This window comes from Pararge aegeria, chromosome 17, assembly GCF_905163445.1.
Source record: "Pararge aegeria chromosome 17, ilParAegt1.1, whole genome shotgun sequence".
NCBI lineage: Eukaryota > Metazoa > Arthropoda > Insecta > Lepidoptera > Nymphalidae > Pararge > Pararge aegeria.
In genome coordinates this window covers 9,249,560-9,275,109 of record NC_053196.1, presented here as the reverse complement: position 1 = coordinate 9,275,109, position 25,550 = coordinate 9,249,560, and the positions used below count along the sequence as shown (strand labels likewise).

General features: G+C 35.8%; 1 protein-coding gene across 1 annotated transcript in view; it reads right to left on the bottom strand.

Moving 5' to 3' along the window:
* LOC120631176 (monocarboxylate transporter 4-like) overlaps positions 1–24,959 on the bottom strand; it is a 97,016-nt gene extending 72,057 nt beyond the window's left edge. Inside the window, exon 1 of the mRNA XM_039900638.1 lies at positions 24,799–24,959. The gene's annotated coding sequence lies outside the window, so the exon portion shown is untranslated. The remainder of the gene's footprint in view (positions 1–24,798) is intronic.
* Between the last annotated feature and the right edge of the window lie 591 nt (positions 24,960–25,550).

Here is a 25,550-nt window from a genome sequence, read left to right as displayed (position 1 = left end):
TGGTATGGCTGAATAAAACAAGACATAGAAAAAGCTTCAGGCAATAACCAAGTACAAAGCTCTCTGCATTTTTATTACTTCCTAAGGCTTTGTTACCAGCAACATGTACAAGGCTGTGCTGAGTTTTCTATCAACGTTTATGTTTTACAAGAATTGTAGAGTTCTGTAATTAGCGATTAAATTGTAATATCGTGTATCATGCCCCTCCAGTTTGTTTCATGACGCGCGACGAGCGTACTCACTGAGTAAGTAAATACTATAGTGAAATGCGTTATGTAATATCGAACTAAATGCAAGTTTGAATAAAACAAAGTTATGAACTAGGTAGTCTATTTACTGCGCTTCATAGTTTGATTTTTGAGAACAATACTGTTGACTTAATACCTAGTTTAAGTGCATAGAGTCGATCTGCGTTGATACCACAAATTAAGCGTAGCTTGTGTTATGGGCACTAAGATGACTGATGAATATTTTTATGAATAAAATACATAAATACTCATAATATACAGATAAACACACTGAAAAACATTCATGATCACCACACAAACATTTTCCAGTTGTGGGAATCGAACCCACGGCTTTGGACTGGAAATCAGGGTCGCTGCTCACTACGCCAGTCGGCCGTCAATTAAACATAAATGTCAGTTTATGTATATTTTTTATTCTAGACTCACATTTCAGTTGATGGGTATTACGTAGTTTCTACTTTACATAGAACCTAACGTGTGATACGACCGCTTAAGTGATTGGTTTGAGTTCCAGCTCTGATCATTCAATGCGCTCTCCATACGGCTGTTCAGGGAAACATTTCCTTAAGCGGCTACTCAAGCTATCGTGAACGTAGAGCTCTCCAACTCTATGGTCTGTTCTAACCAGCTTATCTTTTAATGTCTAGTTTAAAATTGCGAGTGTAAATAATTGTATTACCGACTAGCTGGTCGATCTAGTAAAATGATAAAAAAAGAAGAATCTTATTTTTCTTATCCGATTGATTATCCACTCATGATATTGCTCTTGCATGCGATTATGTATACATTTTTTAAAAATCGTGTAGCCATCGTTTGTCTCTCTGGGATAAATTCCATCAAAATTGGTTTAGATGTAACGGTGACAAGGTTTTTTTTTTCAATCCCTCGGAAACCTCACCCTTTTGCTATTCCGGGATAACTGTCTTCTCCTCCTCTATCTCCAAGCCATATTTGTGCCGAATATCATAAAGATCGAAAAAGTGTTTGAACAATTTACAAACAAACAAATAAGGAAACAGACAACGTTTCACATTTTAATATGCATTATATTTAGGTTGGAAACCTCACCTGTAGTGGGCCGGTAGTGGGTTGATGGGATGATGATAACTGCTACGACAAATTAAATTTAAACAGATTAGCGACATTAAGTAAAGACGTCCATTTTATTATTCTTTGAGATATTTTTATGGGCTCATTCCAACAACAGTCGTAGCCATTAAATTAAATACTTCGTAACTGTTTGTCATTCTGAATCAAGGCTCTACGCATATAAAATATTATTTTAGGTAGAATTTTAACGTAAGTTTAAAATATTTTAGGGCCGGTGTGTCGTAACTTTTATTTTTGAGAGATCTTTTTTATCGTTTCTATTGTAATAACTAGCTGTTTCCCTTAATATCGTCCGCGTTTGTTTATGTTTTTGAAGCATCCCGTAGGAATAGTTTATTAGGGGGACGTGTGGTTTCTACCAGCGATCTAATATAATTTTAGAACACAAAATCTGCTAATGCGATTTAACTGTGATCATCAACATATCAACCATTCGACGTCCCTGGACATAGGTCCTTTGTAGGGAGTTATAAATACCAAATACCATGATCTTGTACCGCTTGAATCCACAATCTCGGGTTTACCAACACTGCGGCGCTAAGTCGCTTTTCTAGCAGCTTGGGATCCCAACGTCCTTCGGTTCTCCGAGCCAAACGCCGAGCCCATTGCTTCAGCTTCAGCTTCGCGACTCGTTGAGCTATGGCCGTAACGTTGGTTTCCATACGGATCTTCTCATTCCAGATTTGATCACGTAGAGATACTCCTAACATAGCTCTCTCCATCGCCCGCTGTGTGACTCTGAGCTTTCTAAAAAGACCCACAGTCTGGCAACTATGATAGTTAAATATATTTTAAACTATATGATAAACTCGGTTAATCATATCATTATCAACCTTTGACTGGCCTGTGAATGAGAAGGGTTGAGGCCTATGCCCACCACGCTTGTACACACCAAATGCAAATTGGTGGAAATTGCATTGCTTGAAGACTCCAGTAACGCAGATTTCCTCGCGATGTCGATGACGATTCATTTTGAAAACACTCCAAAAAGTTCGAGGTGCATGCCTGGGACTGAACTCGTTCCCCCCGAAAGATATCTTAATCCTAACAACTATGCCATCACCGCACCCATTATCAATGCAAAAGTTTAGCATGAACAGTAGGTTAAAAGTTACAGTATTCTTTTCTTACCTTAAGAGACAGTGAATATATTTTTTAATCCTGTTAGTACAAATAGTTGGCATCCCCAGATAATACACAATGGAATGAGATGTATGGCGCACTGAATAAGAGAAAAGATGTCTCACAGCGGCTAGTGACGTATTTTTTATAGTCGCAGTGTTGAGATTTACAGAATGAAAATGTTATAATGCGAACGCTTAACTGGAAGCACTTGAACTGCAGTACGTAAAATACTGTTCTAATGATATACAATAAATATTCCACAGTATTTATTTTAAAATAACCTATTAATTTGGCATGTATTGATTGATTTCACTGAAAAAGTAATTAAACTCAACAAGTACACAATGTACACCGAAATAATACTTCGCATGCTTCAGAGGTATATTATGTACTGTCCCTGAGACTTATCTTTAAAACCGAAAACCTAATAGTTTTTGAATTAACCACTGCGATAGTTTTTAATGAAAGAAAACATACACCCCTAACATCACATGCTAAATTAAAATCATGTGTCTCCTGTCACTTTATTAAGTACGCGTCGCGTAGCGTAGTAGTAGCGTAGGAACTATGCGCGTGTCGCTCTTTCATCTTCAATAGGGTTGTCATAAGTAAACACTTAGAATGTTTTGAATTCGTTTGTATGGAAAAATAAATATGCTTCTTTTGATTTAATATTTGAGTGATTCTTTATGAAATACCTATAACATTATTTCGTAATTCAGTTATACGTTGTATATTCGCTTACTAGCGATAAATGTAAAACCAGTGGAACAAATTGGTTGTAAACCTTATCTTACGTAAACACGGTAAAAATTTTGGAAGTTTTGGTATAACATTAAAGCTTCGATGTTTTAGTTCTTCATATAAATATTTTTATTTTGTTTTACACATATACCCTAAATATTCAATCATACTCATACATACACACACACACACACACATTCACTTTCACATATACAAAGATCTTTTTGTTTTGTTTTTTTTTTAAAACATTCATCTAAAGAGGAACCTAACCTTCTCCGTTTTTGTAAGTCGGTTAAAAATAAGATATCTAGATAGTGTATATATTTTTCCTCTCAATATTTATTAATAATATAATGTACTTGAGAGTGTAAGTTTATGTATTATTTTGTTCTAATTGCGATGTCCCGCCTTTCATGTAAATTTCTTTTGTTTAGGTAACCTGGAAGAGATCACTTTTGGTGAAAATCTGGTCTTTGGCCTGTAATATTTTATGAGTATTCTTAGTTTTTCAATTCATATACAATGAAGAGGTTTTAATAAATAAATATCTGTAGAGTCCAATAATGATATTTCTAAAAGAGATTAAAAATAAGTGCAAAGTACTCATAATGATTTCAAGAAGAAATAAAAGAACGATTTATGTTAACAGTATCGGAAAAGTATCCAACTGTCCTGGAACTGTGCTCCCATTCAATTTGTCTTTATTTTCCAATTTCGAGATGCCATAAAATTTTAGTGCCGTAATGTAACTGAGTTTTTTATGAGGTTATTGTTTAGTTAGTAGAGGTTTCGAAATAACGAATTAAAGCGTGTAGCTTCTGTAAAGAACATAAATTATATTGGAAATCAAAATAATTTTTGTTTCATACTTAAAGGTATAGAGGTTTATTTGGTTAAAGTCGTGGTGCGTTCTTAAATAGTTTAGTAATAGCCCAACAACCCGCATTGGAGCAGATTGGTGGGTCAATGCTTTGTGACGGTCTCTCGAATGAGAGGCGAGGCCTGTGCCCGACAGCGGGACGTTATTAGGTTGCGGAGGTTTATAAGTTTAGTATCGTAGTTCGTTAGTCTAAATCATTGACAATAAGCTAAAACTGCTGAGAAGAAATCAATCCTGCATGAAGCATAAACGTGATCATTTAATCTAAAGTAGAACTCATAAACACCCCAAACACACTATACCTATTTATGAGCTATCCATGTGAGTTGGTTTGTACACAGTGGCATGCACAGGGTATGCATAAAATTCCCCTCCAATACGCGTTTTATGAAATAATTTGGGTATGCAGTGCTTTTGTACATGTATGAAGTGCACGCCACTGTTTGCATCATTATCATCATCATCATATCACCAGTACGAGCCCACTACACGAACGGATCTCTTGCCGCAGTGAGAAGGGTTTAGGCCGTAGTCCACCACGCTGGCCAAGTGCAGATTGGTGGCCTTATACGAGTTTGGTTTGTACAATATACGAGTACACCAAATGTTATGTTGTCTTCGTGCTTTACTGATATCTTGAAGCCCGATTTTTATTACTTACATTCGTCTGGTATTTAATCATGGATTTTAGAACTCCCTGCAAAAGACCTATGTCCAGCAGTAGACAATCGGTTGAAGTGACGATCGTGCTGATGAAAAGGACTATTCTCGTAAGGTCCTATATTCATGAACATCTTGCAAATGGTATCAATAAGAAACGATAATCCTATCATTCTATACGAGAATAGATTTATCCCGCGCCTTCATCTGCGTTTGTTGAAGTTTTTTCAGAAACGCGAAGGAACAGTTGATTTAACCGGGCTTAAAATTATGCAATGTCTATCTCCAGGATGCTATATCTACGTAAAGGTTCTCAAGATCCGTTTTCATGCAAAGAAGTTTAAAAATATCACTTTATTAACTGGAATTGTCCGGAAACTGTACCTCAGTGCATTTTAAGGATACAAAGTATACTATTCCCTTATCCTATCTTTGTACCCAATTTCTTTAGATCGGCGAAGTTTGACACAAACGGAGATAGTAAACAAACAGACGGACAAACTTTCGCAATCAACGTTTCCTATTACGGTTTCATGTTACCTGTTGGGTTTACGTTTCACCTCCTTACATAATTTTCTGCTAATGATCGAGAGATGGGTAACTTAAAAAAACTAAGCAGCACCAAAAAGCTGACGCTAAGCAATGTTAACTTAAGTTTGTAAATGTATGGGAGGTGAAGTTTGGGAGTTTGAAGGAGAATTTAGCGTACGCTTATTCTAACTTCTTAACAAAAGACGAATAGTAATCCTTTGATTAGAAGTCAAAATCATACTTCTCAAATCTTAGTTGATTTTTATGCGAAATGGTACCAAAGAAAATTCCTACAAGTGTTAGCGGTCACGCCCAAGCAATGTGGAGTCTTAACTCAGTGGGGTGCTGCTGTTTGCTGAGGAGTTCTGTTCTCTGTATTTAATGACATTCCGCAGATCTTCATCAAATTCGAGCTAAACTGATGATTCAATTTCACCCATATCCAATAAAAAAAGGTTACTATCATAGGTTCAGAAATGATACAGTTGACAGCTGTCAATCAGGACTTTAAATTTTATATATATAGATTATAATTAAACGGGGTAATAAAAGGATAGAAAGAATTAACTTTACATCAATAACATTTACTAGGTGGTTAAACATTCTATGAGTTAAATTTTTGATTTTAATTATTCCTAAAACATAACAAGGAGAACGGTTGAAATCCTAAATAGGAAGTTTCAACTAAAAATGTCGCAAGAAGGCATAAACTTTACACATTTCGTATTACCTTCAATTATATACTATCTTAAAAACTTAAACTTAAGCAAATTTAGAAACAATTATCATAAACGTAACCACAAATAATTATCTCTCCATAGTTAGAATGTATCTCTCGCTTACTAAAGCGCGAATGTTATTTTAGTAGGTAATTATTATCTTAATAATTACAGACGATATTTGGAACGAACAGTTTGAGCAAATAAACGTAAGCTGGATATAACTGAGTACTATATGACTTTGATAATACACTTACTAAGCATGGATCGGATATTCTAATTCTCAGATATACGCTACTAAATGCTGAATAATCCATTTCATACACGAGTATTAATAGCTACGAGTGAATACAATATATTGTAATCTACGAACGATTCAGGTCGCAATACAAAAGCTGGTTTAATTCTACGATAAAGTGTCACAAGCAGAAAATGGACGTATTTCTACTAGAGTATCTTAATCTTATATGAGGTTTCTAGCTTGAATAAAGATACAGATAATATACTTAAGGAGTTAAAGGAGGAGTAGGGGAGTTTTTTTTAAATTCAAAGATATCTGTTTATGATATTTATAAATAAAAATTCAGCTTCCATATACAAAAACTCACAGTGTTGCCACCAACATTCCCACGGGAATAGGAATTAATATCAGACTGGAAAAAAGTGTCGTTTGCGATAGTTGAGAGGGTTTTCAAATATTTACTCAACCTAAAATATTTATTCCTCCGTATTTATCAGGTTCGGGAAGTACCCTTATATATTTCATTCTGAACTGTTCGTACTTGTAAGTTTTACATACCGACCCTTCTGCATATCAATTTTTTTTACATCAAACGGATAATATTTATGACGTGGCACTACGTGATCCACAACGTGTGTCTGATTTCAACTGTCGGGTCTCGATCGTAAGAAGTGAATATAAAATGAGGGGCAATAAAAGGGTAATGTTTATCGCGGACACTTCTTATGATTTATTTCCATTTCTATGCCTTACTGATTTATACAGCCTCCTGTATCCTAAATTTTTCATTTTTACGTTTGACTCTCTCATTTTAGTACTTCCACTGTGTATACTTTCTGCCGCCAAAAAGCATTACTAGTAGAAGTAGAGTTTTTTGTGACAGAGCTCATCCGGAGACTTACTTCCACTGTGCTTTTTTCTGCCACCACGCGGATTAAATAAATATACTACGACAATACACACATCTTGTTGCACACAATTGCTTGAAATAGTAGGAATTTTGTTGACGGACATCGTCCAGCGAAGTACCTACGCCCGCCATTCTTATTTCTGTCACCAAACAACATTGATGTGTTCCGTTTTAAAGGGCGTGGGCCATAATCTTGGTCCGCCAGTTATTGTACAGTTATTTAAAAAAAACCTTTAGAAAATACATATGCATAGAACCCAAAGAAGCTAGGAGTATCGTAAATATCAAATATGTATCCAGTTTCAGTAGGTAACGGCTTCCGGGGTATTCGCTTTCTGACTGAGTTAGGTCAGTCATATGATATTACCCCTAAAGGAAAGACCCCTATATATCAAACCTTTTTAGGTAAACATACACATACCTAGATATATTACTATCTCTTATCTTTATAAATAAAATATTTTTCATTTACATTACTATGAAAGCTTCTTCATTTGATAACTTTTAAAGTTGTCAACATTCTTGAAGTTGTAGGACACTCGTCTTTGGCGTCAGTGTTTCCTACGTACTTATTAATGCCGAACTGCCTCGTTTGTCTGCTGCACAGAATTAAGAAAATATAGTTCTGCGGTTCTTTCGGGGGCCCGAGTTGGAATCCCAGCCCGCAACTCTAACTTTTCCAAGTTATGTGCGCTTTAAGTAAATTAAATATCACTTGCTTCAACGGTGAAGGAAAACACGATGTCATCATCAATGTTCTCAAAGGTGTGTGAAGTCCACCAATCCGCTCTTCACCAGCGTGGTGAACCCCTTAACCCCTTCTCATTGTTTGTGGAGACCCGTGCTCTGTATTGGGCCAGTAATGGGTCGATGTGGTGATGATGATGATGAGTTCTGTAGTCTGTATTTTTTTTTATTTTACTACAAGTTAGCCCTTGACTGCAATTTCACCTTGTGATGCAATCTAAGATGGTATTGGGCTTACCTGTCAGGGAGTACGGTAGTCATACCACTAATCGGTTTCCACGCGACATCGCATCGGAACACAAAATCGCTTAGTGGCACCTCTTTGTCGGTAGGGTGGTTACTAGCCACGGCCAAAGCCTCCCACCAGACCAGACCAGATAAAATTCTGAATTTATAAATTTCCAAATTTCTTGGCGGGCCATGAAACGAACCCGGGATCTCCTACTTAAATTCACAGCGCTCGCCGTTGCGCCAGGGAACGATAATATTTCAATAATGATATAGTTATCGAACGATTCATCATCATATCAACCCATTACCGGCCCACCACAGGGTACGAGTCTCCTCCCACAATGAGAAAGATTAGTTAGTGTTAGGGTCTAGGGATAAGCATGTTTGATTAATATATATATGAGAATTGGTCCTGGGGGAATTCCGGCCTCCATTGGCACCCTTCGTATACGGAACTCTAATCATTTTCTAGTTTAAAGTAGTTTACATCGTTACGCTAGCGCTAAATTGTTCAATTACGGCGAGAAAGATATCCTTAATAACAGACCACAATTCACTTACTTACCTATATATCACGTGAGTATAAATATAAAGAAAACTACAGGTACCAGGTTTGTTGAAAATAAAGAATGCAACAAGGTTTACCCTTATCTCCCGTTCACACTTGACTACGTAAATTGAATTCAGCCGCCCCAACATAATTGTTGAACCTATTGAATTTGTGACTATAGCTACCTTTCAGTATTAAAAGTTAACAAAATAGGCTGATATTTTTAGGGGAATTATCGAAACCTTTAAAATTTTGGCTTGAGCGTTCGGACTATCCATACGTCTGTCTGTATTTCATACATTTGTATCATTATATTTTTTTGCGAGGAAACGTTACGAGTAATACATACCGTAATAATACGGTATATAGTTCATAGTATCGTTAATTATTCAGAATATAATAAAGTCCACGTAAAGATGTTTGAAATTTACTTTTTTAACCGGTAAAATAAATTTATCCTACCGTGGTAGAAGCCCGGTTTGCGATTTTGACTCCGGCTAGAGACTGTTTTTTTATATCATAACCACAGTATTATATATGTATCCTAATTTCCTAAGGAAAAGAATAAGGTCTCTTGGTAATTTAGTTTCCGGGATGCGTTTATAGTGATTTGTATACAAGATAAGCGCGATCTAAAGCGGGAAGAGCCGGATTCGGTTTCCGGCTAAGGCAAATGAGAACTTATAATTTCTGAATTTTCTTTGGTCTGGTCTGGTGGGAGTCTTCGACCGCGGCTAGTTACCTCGATTTCCGGCTAAGGCAGAATGAGCCTTATAATTTCTGAATTTTCTCTTATCGGTAGGGTATAGTAATACCCTACCCTAAACCCTCACGATCAAGCGATTTAGCGTTCAGGTACTGAGATGGATCAGTTGTACTTATTGTTCTAATCCAGCTATTATCTTAAGACTATATTATGACTTACGACCCGCCAAGATTGCAGTCATGAGATAACTCGTTGTAGGATTAAAAAACAAAGTTTCCTTGCTGGTCTATGAAAAGTATGTTATTTACAAGATCACGATAACTATGTCATTATTGAAAATAGGTCTTGTTATCTAAGATGGGTATTATCGATGTCCCTACCTGAAGGGCTTGTAATGAGGACGCAGAGTCTCTGTGAATGCGGTGAGTTGGCTAGAAGCCAATTGACCGTGTAAGAGTGACCTATCCTCGACCAGCAGCCTGTACCTCTAACATAAAAGCTACAATAAGTACGCAAACTGGAGTGAGTGTTTTCGAGATTATTTTTGACGACCCGTCCGGCGCAAAAGCGTTTGCCGTAGTCTTATCCCGGGTTTTATAATTTCAGAATTTTCTTTGTTCGGTATGGTGGGAGTTTTCGGCCGTGGCTAATGTACGGGGTGTGCTGCCATATCCCTAATAAGTTATCTATATAAGGCGTAAAGCCGTTAATCTTAGACTGCATCATCATTTCTCCTGCCCATGCTATCCTTGCAGGTGGCAAGGATAGCATGGGCAGGAGAAAACTATTTCCCTGGGGAAAGGTTAAAATTTAATTTTATTTTATTTTATTTATTGTTTAATATAATTAATTTTATTTCGGTAATACAATTTTTATTAATACATAAGTATAACCTAAAATAAACTATTTAAAAACTAAATAAAATCTAAAACGTCCTCGAAACCACCGCATTATTATTTGGTATAGAACACAATTAATATTACAACAAAAGCTCTTAAATTTAACATAAAGAAATAAAATGGGGTTAATATGTAAGCCACAACACTATCCACATAATATTGTAAGGAGCAATAGGGCGATACGATGTAGATACAACACTTACTATGACGGATAATATTAACTGTAGGTACCTGAAGTACCTAATCAAAAATTAAAATTAGCTGACATAGCAAGTTGATGCAAAAAAGTGCTACTAAAAAAGAAAAAAAACAAAAAAAAACAAAGGAATAGAAAAACTAATTGATTGATTGATATAAAGAAAAGAAATAATGAGAACACACATTTAACTCAGAAGACTAAATGACTAATCAGAGAAAATTATTAATAAATATTGATTAAGTACTCGGTATTAATACGATTATTTAAATTAGCTTGGAAAGCTTTTTTAATAATTCTACAGAAGATGTCAATGTTTGAATTTTAACATTTTATTTGAATTGTATCTTCTCCTACCGCTTTATCAACTCTCAGAGTACCTACTGGCGCACAAGTGGAAATAATATCCAAATAATATATGTGTAATAAACTGGTGTAAACTTATCCTATTCTATCTTCCCGTGCTTTAGTAGGTGGACACATAATTTCATCCCTTGCCTGTGGATATAATTTTTGTCTCCTGCTTGAGCTAGCCCTGCAGGTGAGATTGGCCATAATAAACATGAGAGCAGAAGATAAAAAAGGGACAAAAAGCGATGGAAGATACAGAGATTAATCCAAAAGGCTCACTTATCCAAACAAATAATCTACTTCACTTTTTAACAGCAATGCAGTTTTGACACTGCATTTCAACAGCGCTGTTTTGTTGACTACGACTCAAGTCGGTGACTGGATAGATGGTAGATTTCAAAGCCCAAATTTTCCCTTTACATTGCATCGGAGTAAAGTTATATTTAAGTATGATATAAGAGCTACACCGTAGCGGGAGCGAGCTGTGCGTACGAGATACAGTCGAGACATGTACCCTAAATATTATCTACAAATATTTTATACGAAGCAGTTTATGCTACATTGTGTGGCGTCCGTGATTTGAACGAGGATCGGCTGTACCTGGAAGCTACATTTAAACTTTGCGCTACATAAAAAAATATCGTGAAATTTTGAAACCGTGTTTCACCCGTATAAAAGTATATACATATTTATATTTATCATAAAATATTTTAGCAATATCAATCTACCTCACTCAGTCCTGTGTGAAATGTTTTATTAACGACTTACAAAATTATAAGGCTTAAATGTTTTAAAATGAAGAAGCTGCGTTGGCCGTAGAAATACCAGTTAATGTACTTACACGTAACAGATTCATGGGTCAAGTAATTTTATATGCCAAGTTTCCCAATATAGGTCGAAAGGCCGCCTAGCATTTAAGTTCACATGACAAGGGGTTTTGTAACTTTGCCAATATACTTTAAAAACTATAAGGCCATCCACCTTTTTCTTGTTATCATGCAATTTTAATTAAAAATCTTCGTATTTGAGCCGCAACGGCTATCTTAATATTTAATTTTTTATTTCACTATAAATTTATCATCATCATCATCACATCAACTCATTACCGGCCACCTATAGAGCACGGGTCTCCTCCCACAATAACAAGGGGTTAAGGCCTTAGTCCAACACGCTGGCCCAGTGCAGATTTGTGGACTCCACGCACGTTTCAGAACAATATGTATAACTCTCAGGCATGCTAGTTTCCTCAAGATGTTTTCCTTCACCGTTGAAGCAAGTGATATTTAGATTACTTAAAACGCACATAACTTAGAAAAGTTAGAGGTTCGTGATAGAATTCGAACTCAGCCCCCTAAAAGTTGAGTCGAGCTCCTACCCATTCATTGCGCTATCACCGCTTCAATTATAAGCCATTCCTGTGTTCGGTTTCTACGGTATCTAGTAACGGAACGGTAAATCTCTTGACGGCACGTCTTTATCGCTAGGGTGGTACTTAGCCACTTTCTAAGAGCCTCCCACCAGACCATGCCGGAGAAAATATAGGAAATCCCACATTGCGCCCGCCGGGGATCGAACCCGGGACCTCCCACTACTCAGGTAGGTCCTAAAAAACATATCCAGACGTATCAGGTTCCTCGACCCGTCCGTGAAAAAAAAACTTTGTTAAACTAGTTTTATATGCACACTCACACCCACTCACACTCATTCATGCTGTTGTGTGTATGTATTTGGCCTTATTTTACTAATAAGATAAACCCTTAACAAAAATTGTTTGTAACGCTGTTGGATTACTAATAAATAAATAAATAAATAAATAAATATGTACGTACTCGTTCGAACTTATCTGTATCAGTGTCATCCGGAGCTATTCGGTATTCTGTCAGTTTTATCAGATCTGTGACAAGCAGAATGCGCTCAGTACAATCTGTCAAAACTTCAAACCAATTTTTGACACCAATTTTCATTATATTATGTGCAGTGGTGTGCACAGGACGTTCGACAAGGGTTCGACATCTTTAGACTTTACATCGGTTTTAAGGCGGATTCAAAAAAAAAAAAACACCCCGACTTTCTATATAATATGCATTACTCTACTAGTCAAGCCTTTCATTTGAAATAGGTATTAGAACACATTAAAATGCACGAACTGGCAAGTTTGATGCCCAGAACTCAGAAAACCCAGATTCTTATATAATACGTCATAAGCTTCCACAGTAAGATTCCACATAGTCATAATACCCACATAAAATAAAGAAAGTTTGTCGAAACGATAGCATCTGAAGTCTATTGAATGTGAAGGGCTGATATTGGAATATTATGCACCTTTATTTACCTAATAAACAACATACCTTATATTTCCAAGTCACGCAAGTCTATAAAATACTAGTCTGCTACTTCGAGCGCTTAGAATCCGTTTCTATTTATTATATGTAATTTTCCAACTTCTTAACTATGCAAATCTCTATGCAAATATTTTATACATAATCATGTCGGTTAGTTGCTCCGCTCTGCGTGAAAGTAAAATAAGCTAACGGGCACGTATTTCTAATAGTATAGTCGTCATTATCATTATCAATCCCTGATTATCGACCCATTACAGCACGGCTAGCATAAGCAGGAATTATCTCCCAGGGCAAAGGATAAAAATTGTTCTTCTCTCTCAGAGCACTGGTGCACAAGTGGAAAAAATATCCAAATAATTTATATATTGGATAGAAGCAGGCGTTACTTTGCGGAAATCACGGATTGGTTTTCACGTGATGCCCGGACAGACAGACGGACAGACAGACAAACAGACAGACAGATAAAAATTAGATAAAATTTTTTTTGGACTCATTGTCGATTATAAGGCATCCCCCGATCAAAATTGTCAAAATATTTTAAATGTACAGAAATCTTACAGTTACAGTTTTATTATAAATTTAAAAAATAAACGGGGGTAAACTTCCATGTTCCCATGCTTTAGCAAGTGGCCACGTTAATTATATCCCTTTTCAAGGGATATAATTTTGGTCTCCTGCCTGTGCCAGCCCTGCAGTTCAAGGGTCTCCTCTCAGAATTTAAGGTTAAAGGCCGTACTCCATTCTGGTCCAGTGCGGTTTGGTTGACTTCACACGCCTTTGACAACGTTATATACTCGCAGGCATATATGTTTCCTAACTTGTTTCCTTCACCGTCATATATCGGAGGCCGTAGCTCTAACCATTATTACCGCTTCAGCTATATTTTTATTTTATTTTTATTTTTATTGGTCAACATAAGAGTAAAACAATTTACGACAACTAGGTCACTCACCTCGTCTCAAACCACCCAGAGTTTATGTGACGAGGTATAGATTAATGATTTAATTTTTTTTTTTTTTTTTATTATTTAAGTTGCAATCACAACCCTACCAGTATTCAGTACACAACAGTTAGATAGCAAGTTTATATACGAGTATACTACTATGATGTAGTGTACTAGTATGATGTATAAATTAATGTGACTATGCAATCCCTAATGAAAAATGAAGCGGTGATAACGCATTGGGAAAGAGAACGACTTCACTTTTGGGGGGCCGAGTTCAAATCGCACCTCGCACCTCTAACTTTTCAAGTTATGTGAGTAATTAAAATATCACTTACTAATACGGTGAAGGAAAACATCGTGAGAAAACCTAAATGCCTGGGAGTTCTACATAATGTTCTCAGAGGTGTGTGAAGTCCACCCGCACTGGGCTAGCGTGGTGGACTACGGCCTAAACCGGGAGGGGGAGATTGTCGGAGGAGACCCGTGCTCTGTAGTGTGCCATGATGACGATGATGATGCGATCGCCAAAAAGGTTTAAAATCGATTCAATTTGGGTTCACGATATTTAATAAAATTCTAAAAATAAATTGAGATAGATTTAAATAGAGCCTCTATTTAAATCCGCCTTGTGAAACTATAATACTCATGTTTTGTAAAAGACGGTTTTGTTACTCATCTCTACCCACAATGAAAGCTCGCTGGCTGATACTTAAGAGTACACTGGCCGATAGCTTATATTACTGGGAATTATATAAAAACATTCCGTTTTATTCAGACGGAATATACCAGTGCGACGCTCGGTGTGAAAGAAAAGCAAATTCTGGTACAACAGTATAATGTAAATAACAGTAAAATAGTTTGATTATTATATTATTAATTCTATGAAATTCTAAACAAATTAAATAAATTTTAAGCTTAGCTTGAAATAACTTCTGCTAAGCTTAATTTTCAATTGACAAATGAGATGCCAACCTGGCGTAGTGGTAGTGATCTAATCTGGTGGGAGGCATTGGCCGTGAAAAAGATGTGCCGCCAAGCGATTTAGCGTTCCAGTACGATGCTTAGGAATCGATTAGGGGTTAGTTTCACTGCTAAACTAACAGGTTAGTCTGATACCACCTTAGACTGTATCATCTTACCAGACATTGTAAATAAATAAATAAATATACTACGACAATACACACATCGCCATCTAGCCCCAAATTAAGCGTAGCTTGTGTTATGGGTATTACGATGACTGATGAATATTTTTATGAATAATATACATAAAATACTTATAATATATAGATAAACACCCTGACACTGAAAAACATTCATGTTCATCACACAAACATTTTCCAGTCGTGGGAATCGAACCCACGGCCTTTGACTCAGAAAGCAGGGTCGCTGCAAACTGCGCCAATGGGCCGTCAGTAGATTGTAGACAAGGCCTTACATGTAGTGGAATAATAAATAAATAAAACAATTATGATCTATGCTATCAAAATATCCGTATGTGTAGTGTAACATGTGTCCTCATGCACTACGGTCTCACAATGTCTCCTGAGGATACTCGTGCTTTGGATGTTGGTGCGTTGCAGTAGTGACGCTAGTTTGACCATTAAAGTTGGAAGGCGGGTGGCCCCACAAATTATAAATTCCCAAATTGCCACTGCAAATTGGGAATCAAAACCGGTACCTCTAACTTGAAACCACAGCGATCACCTCTGCGCCAAAAATGATGAATGATAAAATATGGGCGAATAAACACTGTGAAATTTATCTTAGAATTTAGGTCAGTAAATAGAGCAGACTTAAAAGTATTGCGTATTGATAAACGCCTAGAAAGCGCAACCTTAATATTCTCGAGTAGGTACGTCTCGGATTTATATGTAATTGTTGAAAGCTAAAAGGCATCAACCATGCACCAACTTATTCATTAAATAAACCACTGGTATGAACATAATGAGCTGACGGCTTAAAAAGGGTAAAATGAGAACTACATTTATACGTACTCTTGCTATATTTAAGGGGTGTGAGTCTCTCTTTTTCCACTATGTTGTTATTTTTTATTGAACCGCAAAAAAGCTTTGATGTAATTATGGGCGCTAGTAGGGTCAAATTTTCATTAAATAACAAACATTTTTGCTTTGTAAGTATGCGATATATATATGTAGATATTTTTTATTGTAAGGAAATCCTAACAAACTAAACCTTGCGGAAAATTATTAAAGAAGGTAGAGGTTAGCAGCGTATAGTAAAACTAAAATATATCATAAAAATTTTAAACTATTTTTATATATGTAAACAAACAATAAAACCTTTCAAAAATTAATATTTAAGAAAAAAACAAACTGTTAATATAAATACACTATTCGATGTAACGAGTGTACACTTGATTCATTTCGTTTCGCTTACTCAAGGCAAATTATTTTTATGGCCAATATCACATGGCGTTTGGACTACGATGCTCTTCAATTCATTGCGGTTATGGCGGGATAGCACATGGTCGTTAGCTCGTATCCGAATGTGCAATAACACAATCGCTAAACTCGACCGCGAAGCAAGTTATCTAGTAGAAACTACAATCTAGTTCTATTGTTAAATAATGAATCTCTCCTAAACTACTATAATATGTAGGTGGTATACCTACATATTATAGTAGTTATAGATTAGACTCCTGTGGTATTCAACAAGTAACTTATATTGTTTAAAATATATAGAAGCAGGTGCTTTGCGGAAGTCCATGAATCACTTTATAGGTATACTGACGTAAAATTAATTTGCTCTGTATGGTAAATATAACACATACTTTACGCAAGTCTCGCTTCAACAATGGAACATCTTTAAAGGACGACGCCATCGCAACACAAATTTCCAAAAAAAGAAACCCATTTTACGAAACATTTCACGAAACAATGTGTAAAAAGATGTTTTAATAATTATAATATTTTAACTACCACAGGTTGGAAGTTAAATTTTAATTTTAAAAGCTTGTAATGGAAGAAAACACGGAACATGGTACCTATTTGTGTAGTAAAAGTGAGCAACAAAATATTGGCAACCCTAAAAATACTTATGGCTTGAAACCGAGAGCGGAATGCAAAGACTTTTCTATTTAAAAATCATGCTTCTAATAGAACAGGACTTAATTAAAGAAAATGAAACTTGGCATTAAAGTTTATTATAGATCTTTTTAAAGTTACTTTTTAAATATGGGAATTGAAATGATTGAAATTTTAAACCTATTAATTCAAGCGAGTAGCTATTAATTAATCGGTTTCAAGGCAAGCTAGGCAAAATTTAAAATGAAAGTTAGTAGGAAATATTTATTTAGATCGTATATTTCTTCTTTTCAAAAAAGTCAAAAAGTCAGTCGACTTACTACCATACATGATACCGAAGGTAATATCAGATCTACCTTTACCTAAGTTTAAACAATATATTAAAACACATTTAACAAATCGCGGTTACTACACGATTGATGAACTCCTTAACGACAAGGCTGCTTGGAAGCAGGCCACTCCGCTCTCATCTCTCACAAAACAGAAAAATTCTAAAGATTGTTAAACTATAAAATTATGTTGGAAAAGAGCAATCTGCTGAGTTTCTTGCCGGCTGTTTTCAGTGGAATCTCCCTTCCGAACCGGTGGTAGAGTAACACCAAACAAACTGACTTGACGTTTCAAAAGTGCTTATAAATTAGGCCTTCTTGAATTAAATGAATTTTGAATTTTGAACGTTTGAATCTTTTAAACAGAGCGCGTTCGGAACCCGCTTGGCTTTAGTTTTAATTAAATGAATGTATTTATCAAACTAATTATTTATACTATGTTCAAACGATTGGTGAGTCTATTTCAATGAAGAATATTTGATTTGATATCAGCATGTCGTTGATACAGGGTAAGTCGAAAAGGTTAAGATATTAATACATAAAATATTGTATATTCAGATAAAAGTATAACAGCTGTGCACACAGTGGGATATAGATGCGACACGTAAATGTGAAATTATATGGGTTGAGGGGTAAATGTAATTTATTATTTCTCTCGGGGAAAAGTTACAGGCGCGCGTGGTATTTTTCGCTGTGGACTTTTCACTTGTTTGGACGTTTTTAATGAAACGTAACATAATTTGAGTGTGGTGTAATGTAATGTAAAGTTGAATAAAATTAAAAGGTAAATAAAATACCGGTCAAAGCGTGTCGGATCGAGAGTTTTTAGGGTTCTGTACCTACCGGTAGGGTACAATTTTTTTCAAACTGTGAACATATAAAAAATTTGGAATCCACAGTGTAACGACGAACGAAAAAATTCAAATGTTTTATGAACTTAAATAATTAAGGCATGAAGATTTTCAATGTATGCAATAAGCATATTATTTGGTTTAACGTAATACATTGTGAGGAAACCTGCATGCCAGAGTTCTTGATAACGTTCTTAAAGGCTTGTAAAGTCTACCAATCTGCACTGGGCCATCGCCGTGGCCTAAAACCCTTCTCATTCTGAAGGGAAAATCGTGCCGTTCGATCGTTCCGCCACGATGTACTAAAAAAAAAAATTAGCGAATGGTTTACACATATTTTTTTAATTATTCCACTACAAGTTAGCCCTTGATGCAATATCATACAATATTAAGTGAAGACGGTAACGGGCTAACCTGTCAGGGGTATGGCATGTACATTAACACCGGACGTCGTACCGCAACGCTTAGCAAAATAATTGTGTAAATAATGAGATAATAATTGTGTAATGAAAAGAATCGGCAATATGAAGTAGAATGTTAACGTGGTAATAAAAATATGATCGCAACGGTACGATTCGGTGTGGTCTGTAGTTGGCATGGTGTTTATTTGTCAACCGTCTGTTATATCTATCGTATTCATTAGGGATTTTTTCCCTGACTTTTAAATGGATATTAGCTTTCCTCATTGTTTTAAAATATAAGCCTAATTTTGAAAAATATTTCATCATTATTATCATCATAATGTCAATCAATTGACGTCGACTGTTGGTGTTTTGTAGGAAGTTCCAAATGGTACGGCCTTGGGCGGAAAATGCAGCGTTTCCCTGCGACTCGTTTGATGCCATCTATCCACATCGTCGTGGGTCCACCAACGCTACGTTTACCGTTACAGGGTCGTTATTCCAGCACCTTGGGATCCCAACGTCCATTGGTTCTTTGATCTACATGCTCCACTCATTGCTATTTTATCTTCGCGACTCATTGAGCTTATTCGGTCAGTCTGCTTCTTCTACGGATCTTCTTCTGATTTGATCTTGTAGATATACTACGAGCATGACTCTCTCCAGCTATGGGTCTCATAAGGGGCGCATAATTCTTCTTCTTTGGTTTGGCCCATAGTTAGCGACTACGATTCGGAGTCATAATTCATGATCAAAAATATATACATATATGTTGTAACAAATATATATGTATATATTTTTATATATATACATATATGAATCTATGGTTTGAAATATTTATAAATATCAGGTGTTAAACCATGTCTTTGCAGCTGAATTCAAATCGGTCTATTTTAATGCGCTACGATGACAACACAATAAACAGTCATATAGCAGTCAAAGTTATATCCTTTAAACAACTCTGTTGTTATAACAACCCTCGTTCGTAGAGTTTAAGATTGCATAGAATACGCTCGTAAGCTCGTAGCTGTTAATTAATTCATGATGTTTAAGATTTATGCCAGACTTCTTGGAACCAGGGTAGTAAACCGAGAGCTGTTACACCGTTTAAAACCTGATACCAATATTAGAGAACTGTATAAATATTCTTAAAAAATACGCAGTGACAACCAAAACATTATATTTTTGACGACCTTCGACCTTTCGACGTTATATATCCCCAGAGGTAATTTAAGAGTTTATAATTTATGAATTTTCTCTGGGAGGTTTTCGCCGTGAGCGATTTAGCGTTCCGGCACGATGTCGTGTAAAAACCGATTAGGGACCGTAACGGGAACCGTAACAGGTTAGGCCGTTACCATCTTAGACTCCATCATAACTTACCAGCAGGTAACCAGGTTGCAGAGAAGGGCTAGTATGTAGTGAAATAAAGAAATTGAAATTTAGCCTTCAAGCTGATGTAATTTAGGGGCCCTTTAAGTTTTAAAATGGATCATCACACTTTTGTAACAAATGTAGCTTATCCAACTTAACTCTTAAGGTATTAATTAGTATAGAATTAGGTAAACAGCACATAGAGCTGAGGATGTGTCCCATTGACCACAAGGACACAACGTTCATTTTAATTCTTTATTTGTTTTTTTTTCTCATCTTTTTATAATTGTTTATATGTTGCGGCACTAAGCTAAAGCCTATTATTGTTATTATTACTTAATTATCCTATTTATCGAGGCATAATTATAGGCATCGAGTATCGAATCTAGGACCTCGCGATCCAAAATCACACACTGACCACTAGACTAAAACAAAGGCAATTACATCGCAGATGATTCATGGTGTGGCGTTATTATTGGATAACCTTTCATCTGCAGACTGGACTAACATAACAATTTATCATCTGTTAAATCTAAATTTTATTTTAGTCTATACTCGTTGATATACCTAATTATCAGTGCGTGTTACCAGTGCTAACTTTAGATTCTAAAAGTAAAGTGAAGTAAGTAGTATTTTTTGTGACAGACCGTTTTTCGTCCGGGGAATATACTATCGCCATGCTTATTTCTGACGACTTTCGACTGCTGGTCTGAAATCGTCTGAAAGGCGTGGGTGCCGGTGTAGTTATGACTAACACCTACTTATCACCTACGGCTTAGGTTGGTGAACACAGGGCGGCACGTTGCAGGACATGTTCTTTGCACCTTGTAAAGTGTTTCCCCGTTTAGGCTATTGTTTTCCACTTCACCACGGCTAGCAAGAGACAATTATATCCCTGGGGAAAGAATACAAATGTATCTTCTCACATAGCTTTATCAACTCTCAGAGCACTGGCGCACACCAGGAATTAATATCCAAATAATATATGTGTCTTAATAAACGTGGGTAAACTTCTCCTATTCCATGTGCCAGTAATTTAGCAGATGGGGACGTTAATTATATCACTTGTCGGGGGATATAATCGGGTGATATAATTTTTATCGTGCTAGCCCTGCTGGTGGGTCATCGTGTTATTGTATACTAGAAAAAAAGTAGGCGCTTATTATGAGTCTCAAAAGAAGGCTCCATTATCCGTATCCATCTCCGTATCTATAAGCACGGTAACTATAAGCAATATTCAAGTTAGTAAACTTCAATTATTTTGAATAATGTGTACACCACTGATAAAAAAATTAAAAGCATAAATTACCGCATTTAAGAATTTGGAAACAACTAATCGAAGAACTCACAGACCCTTGTTTATTTCTGATCTAAGAATGGTTTATTTCCTACCATCCTCCGCGGACGTGTCTTGGTAGTTTCAAGATTAACGTCCAAACGTTCAATAAAGGAAGAGATGGCCTTGTCCTAGGCATAAAAAAAAAATGCTCTGGTCCATTGTGTCACAAATAATAAGCCTCCATGGTTAAAGATTAAGCTTAATTTGCTACAATCCGTGAACGCAGTACCGCGCCGCTCACACCCAATGTAGGATATTTCTTATAAACCAAAGTATGCATTTAATTTATTTTTACCAATGAATAGTACCAGCAAAGTATGCATTTAATTTATTTTTACCAATAAAATTGAACCAGTTAGTTGGTCTAATCACTATTAGACCAACTAACTGGTTCAATTTTATCAGACGAAAATAAAAATCAGCGTTTATAAATATAGTTGAAATAGGACATAAAAATAATTTATTCGCGTTCGCATAGATTTGACCTCGACCTCGTAGTGCGAAATGCGAAAATGACAGTGATGACACAAACGTTGTAGGTAGATACAATAAAATAATGAGATTATTGCTTACGGCGGATGTAGGTGTAATCTAAAGTGGGACAGACGATATTTATAAATAAATAATGGTCAATAATGTAGCACAAACTGGACCTACGAATAATACAAATTATATTTTGACCACGGCTTTAATTTTTTAGAGAACATCAGGGATGTTTACTGACGCTAAAATAAACTGTTTGAATGAAATAATGAAATAATTTACTGAATCAATGAGTCAGTAATACATAGTTTATACATAATGAAATAATTTATCGAACCAACCTCTGCACGGTCCAAAAACAGCTGAAACCTTGCCACAAAACCAGCAGTCAAGTCAAGCCTGGTATAACGCGGTTATGTTTACGATAACATATGTCGGGTAATAAAGTTGCTTTAACACTTAACAGCTCGCACAGCTTTTAAGTGCTAAGCAATTAAAGTTGGGATTTATTCACTCTGATCCGCGCTTCAATTAGCTTTTAAGTGCTTCTGAATCCCTTATTAACATTCATTTAATACTGTAAGTGGAATTGGTGATAGCATACCGTGGTTAGGACTTCGGCTACCCTTCGACTCCCCCCGAGCCGAAGTCGATACCCCACCTGTAACTTTTCGAAGATACGTTCACTTCAAGCATTTAAATATATAAATGCATTAACGGTGAAGGAAAACACCTTGAGGAAAACTCGTGCAGAATTCCTGAATTTTTCGCGAGGGCTCATAGTGATGACTTTTTCGCCATCAGAAGAAAACGTATAGCATCCTGGACGAAAAGAATGAGGGTAAGCAGTAACGGCATTCTGAAAGCATTAATAAATAGATACGATTCTCAAATTATCTATTAAACTCCATGTAGGGCTGCCTGGAGGCCCAAATTGTAATTTGTAACTTATTGTATATTTAATATTTTTTATCTCATGTAAGTTTTTTTTAATTTAGTTTAGTTTATAATTATTCTATTTTATAATATTGCAGATGGGTCATAGTTACGTAATAAAGAAATATTATTATTATTATAACGGCCTGCCTATTTCATTCTAAGAAGAGATCGGATTGGTCCAGTATTGGGTTGATAATGATAAATGCGACTTACATTAAGACAGTCCAATGCTGGACTAAATGCCTCCCCCCAACGGGAGGGTTGGCACATAATCACCACGTCGCGTTGGGCTGATGGGTCGATGATCACCGTAGACGGTAGCTACGGTGATCATCGACCCATCGTTATATTCCCTTAGTCGCATCGTACTATAACCGCGGGAAGAGGAGGGGTGATGACAACTATTTTCCTATCAGCCCTCACCAAACTGCATTAAATGGCCTCAATAAATGTACACTTACCCAGCCAACTAGTGGATACTAGTAATTTCTTTTGCATACATTTTTTATTATTCCACAACATTGAGAAATTTTCCCGCGGTTCCCATGCCCTGCATCTACAGAATTAATGCTACTGGAATAGCTCAAAGCAAATTGAACTCAAAATACCGAAATGGGTATAACTTTTTTGGGGTATTTACTTTAAAGGTTCGTGGTTGAAATTTTACTTCATAATTTTTATCCTAAAACCAAAATACAGAATTTCATACAAACTATACTTTTCTGTCTAGAATTTAATAAGATCCTTTGTTAGTAGGTACAGCTCTAAGTTACTCAAAGAATTTTCTTTCGAAATTTAAAATTGCTACGTTCAGCATTTTTGGCTGTAGGTTGTCTGTCAGTCACTTAGGACAAATATTTAAATAGATTTAAAAGAGAAAATAGATATTTCATCTAATAGCTAAACCCACTGTGACGTATTATACGCGACAACTGAACAAACTTGTTTTTAGGACACAATTTCAAACGCTAAAAAGATTATTCAAATCCGACTGAAACTCCAGATATAAGAGCTTACAAAAAAGGTTTTCAGCTTTATAAATTAGTAAAGACACAGAAATAACATAAAGGTCAAAACCATCAAGGTATCTCACCATAAAGAGATGTTAATTGCATATAAAGAACTCCTTAAAATATTCCATTAAATATCATTAATTTGGAAAGACAAAAGAACTACGGAAACACGCCCATTCATCATATTAAAAATACCTACGAAAGAATATCCGAAGAAAAAGTAATGCTTTCGAGAAGAGTCGTTTTTAAAAATAAAACAGACAAAACGTTTATTCAAATGAAATTAGGCATACTCAGGAAAACGTCTAGTGAACTATAGAAAAATGTTAGACAATTTAAACAACTTCTTAAACTAAACTGGCTGACTTGGTCCAGCGAGTTTTTCGCAACGTAATCGTCCAAATAATAGTTGAAAAGTCGTGTTCCGAACAACGCTGAATTTTATATCATAATATGCTTATTTATTTATAAAACACTTTAAAAAATGGAGGACGTTCTCAATTCGTTTGTATTTTTTATATAAATATAACACTAACGTGTTAATTATTTATAACTAGTATTTAATAATATAGTAGTAGAAATTTATATAAAACCCTCGTTCCCGCCTTATTATTATAACTTTTATAAAGAAATTATAATTATCGTCCGAGAATATTTAAAACAAAATCATGTTAGACATTTTGTATATGCACTTAAAGTAAAATTCTAAGTTTATATTCAGAACATTAGTTTAAGGAAAACAAAACGGTCCTAAACGCAGAAACTTTGCTGCTAATTATCTTTTTTTAATTAGTTACTAAACTATCAACGACTTTTATTCAGAGTAATTCAATTGTAAATATACATAAGTTTTTAATTTTAAAAAAACATAAATAATAAAAACACTTACCCTATATTATTCGTTTAATATAATTCTTTAAAGTTTATAAACACAAGCACAGCACAAGGAAGTAAGAAATATCCAATATTGCGGTGCGATCGTTTAAACGCGACGTTGTACTGAGCGGGAAAATTTTCATGAGCACGTAGATCGTAACCACGATGTTCACTCTATGGTGGCTGGCGCGGTACTAGACCGCTGCCCGGCTGCCCCGGGCAAGCGCCCCGCTTTCCACGTCCTTGTCAGATAGCTAACTTAACCCTGTGCGAAATGTTCAAACCACCGCGTATTCAGGTGCTTTTTCGTGCGAATAGCGTCTTTTCGACTTAAACGGCAGCAAATGTTTAAAACTCGATCACGGTTCACCGGCAAGTACTAAGTACTCGCCCTTCTCCTATTATCGTTGCTTAATTGTTCTAGTAGTAATCATTTATTTATTTTACATCTTGTTAGTACGGCAGGGCCAATTACACTAACTAGATAGAACTAAATAATTTATGGATAACTAATAGAAATGAATGAAAGATGACATCAAACATTATAAAATACATGATATTAATATAGTGTACTATAATTATACTCTGCGAACATTGAAATAAAGGTCATTCAATATTCTCAATGTATCAAAACAATTCACGGAACAATGCTGTCCACCCGTCATGGTATAGATCCCATTGAGCATTGCTGTCCAAGAGCGAATTGCATGCTTCGTGCAACAGTGTTACAGGTAGGGACCCCGAATTATTTGTTTTATCGTGAAC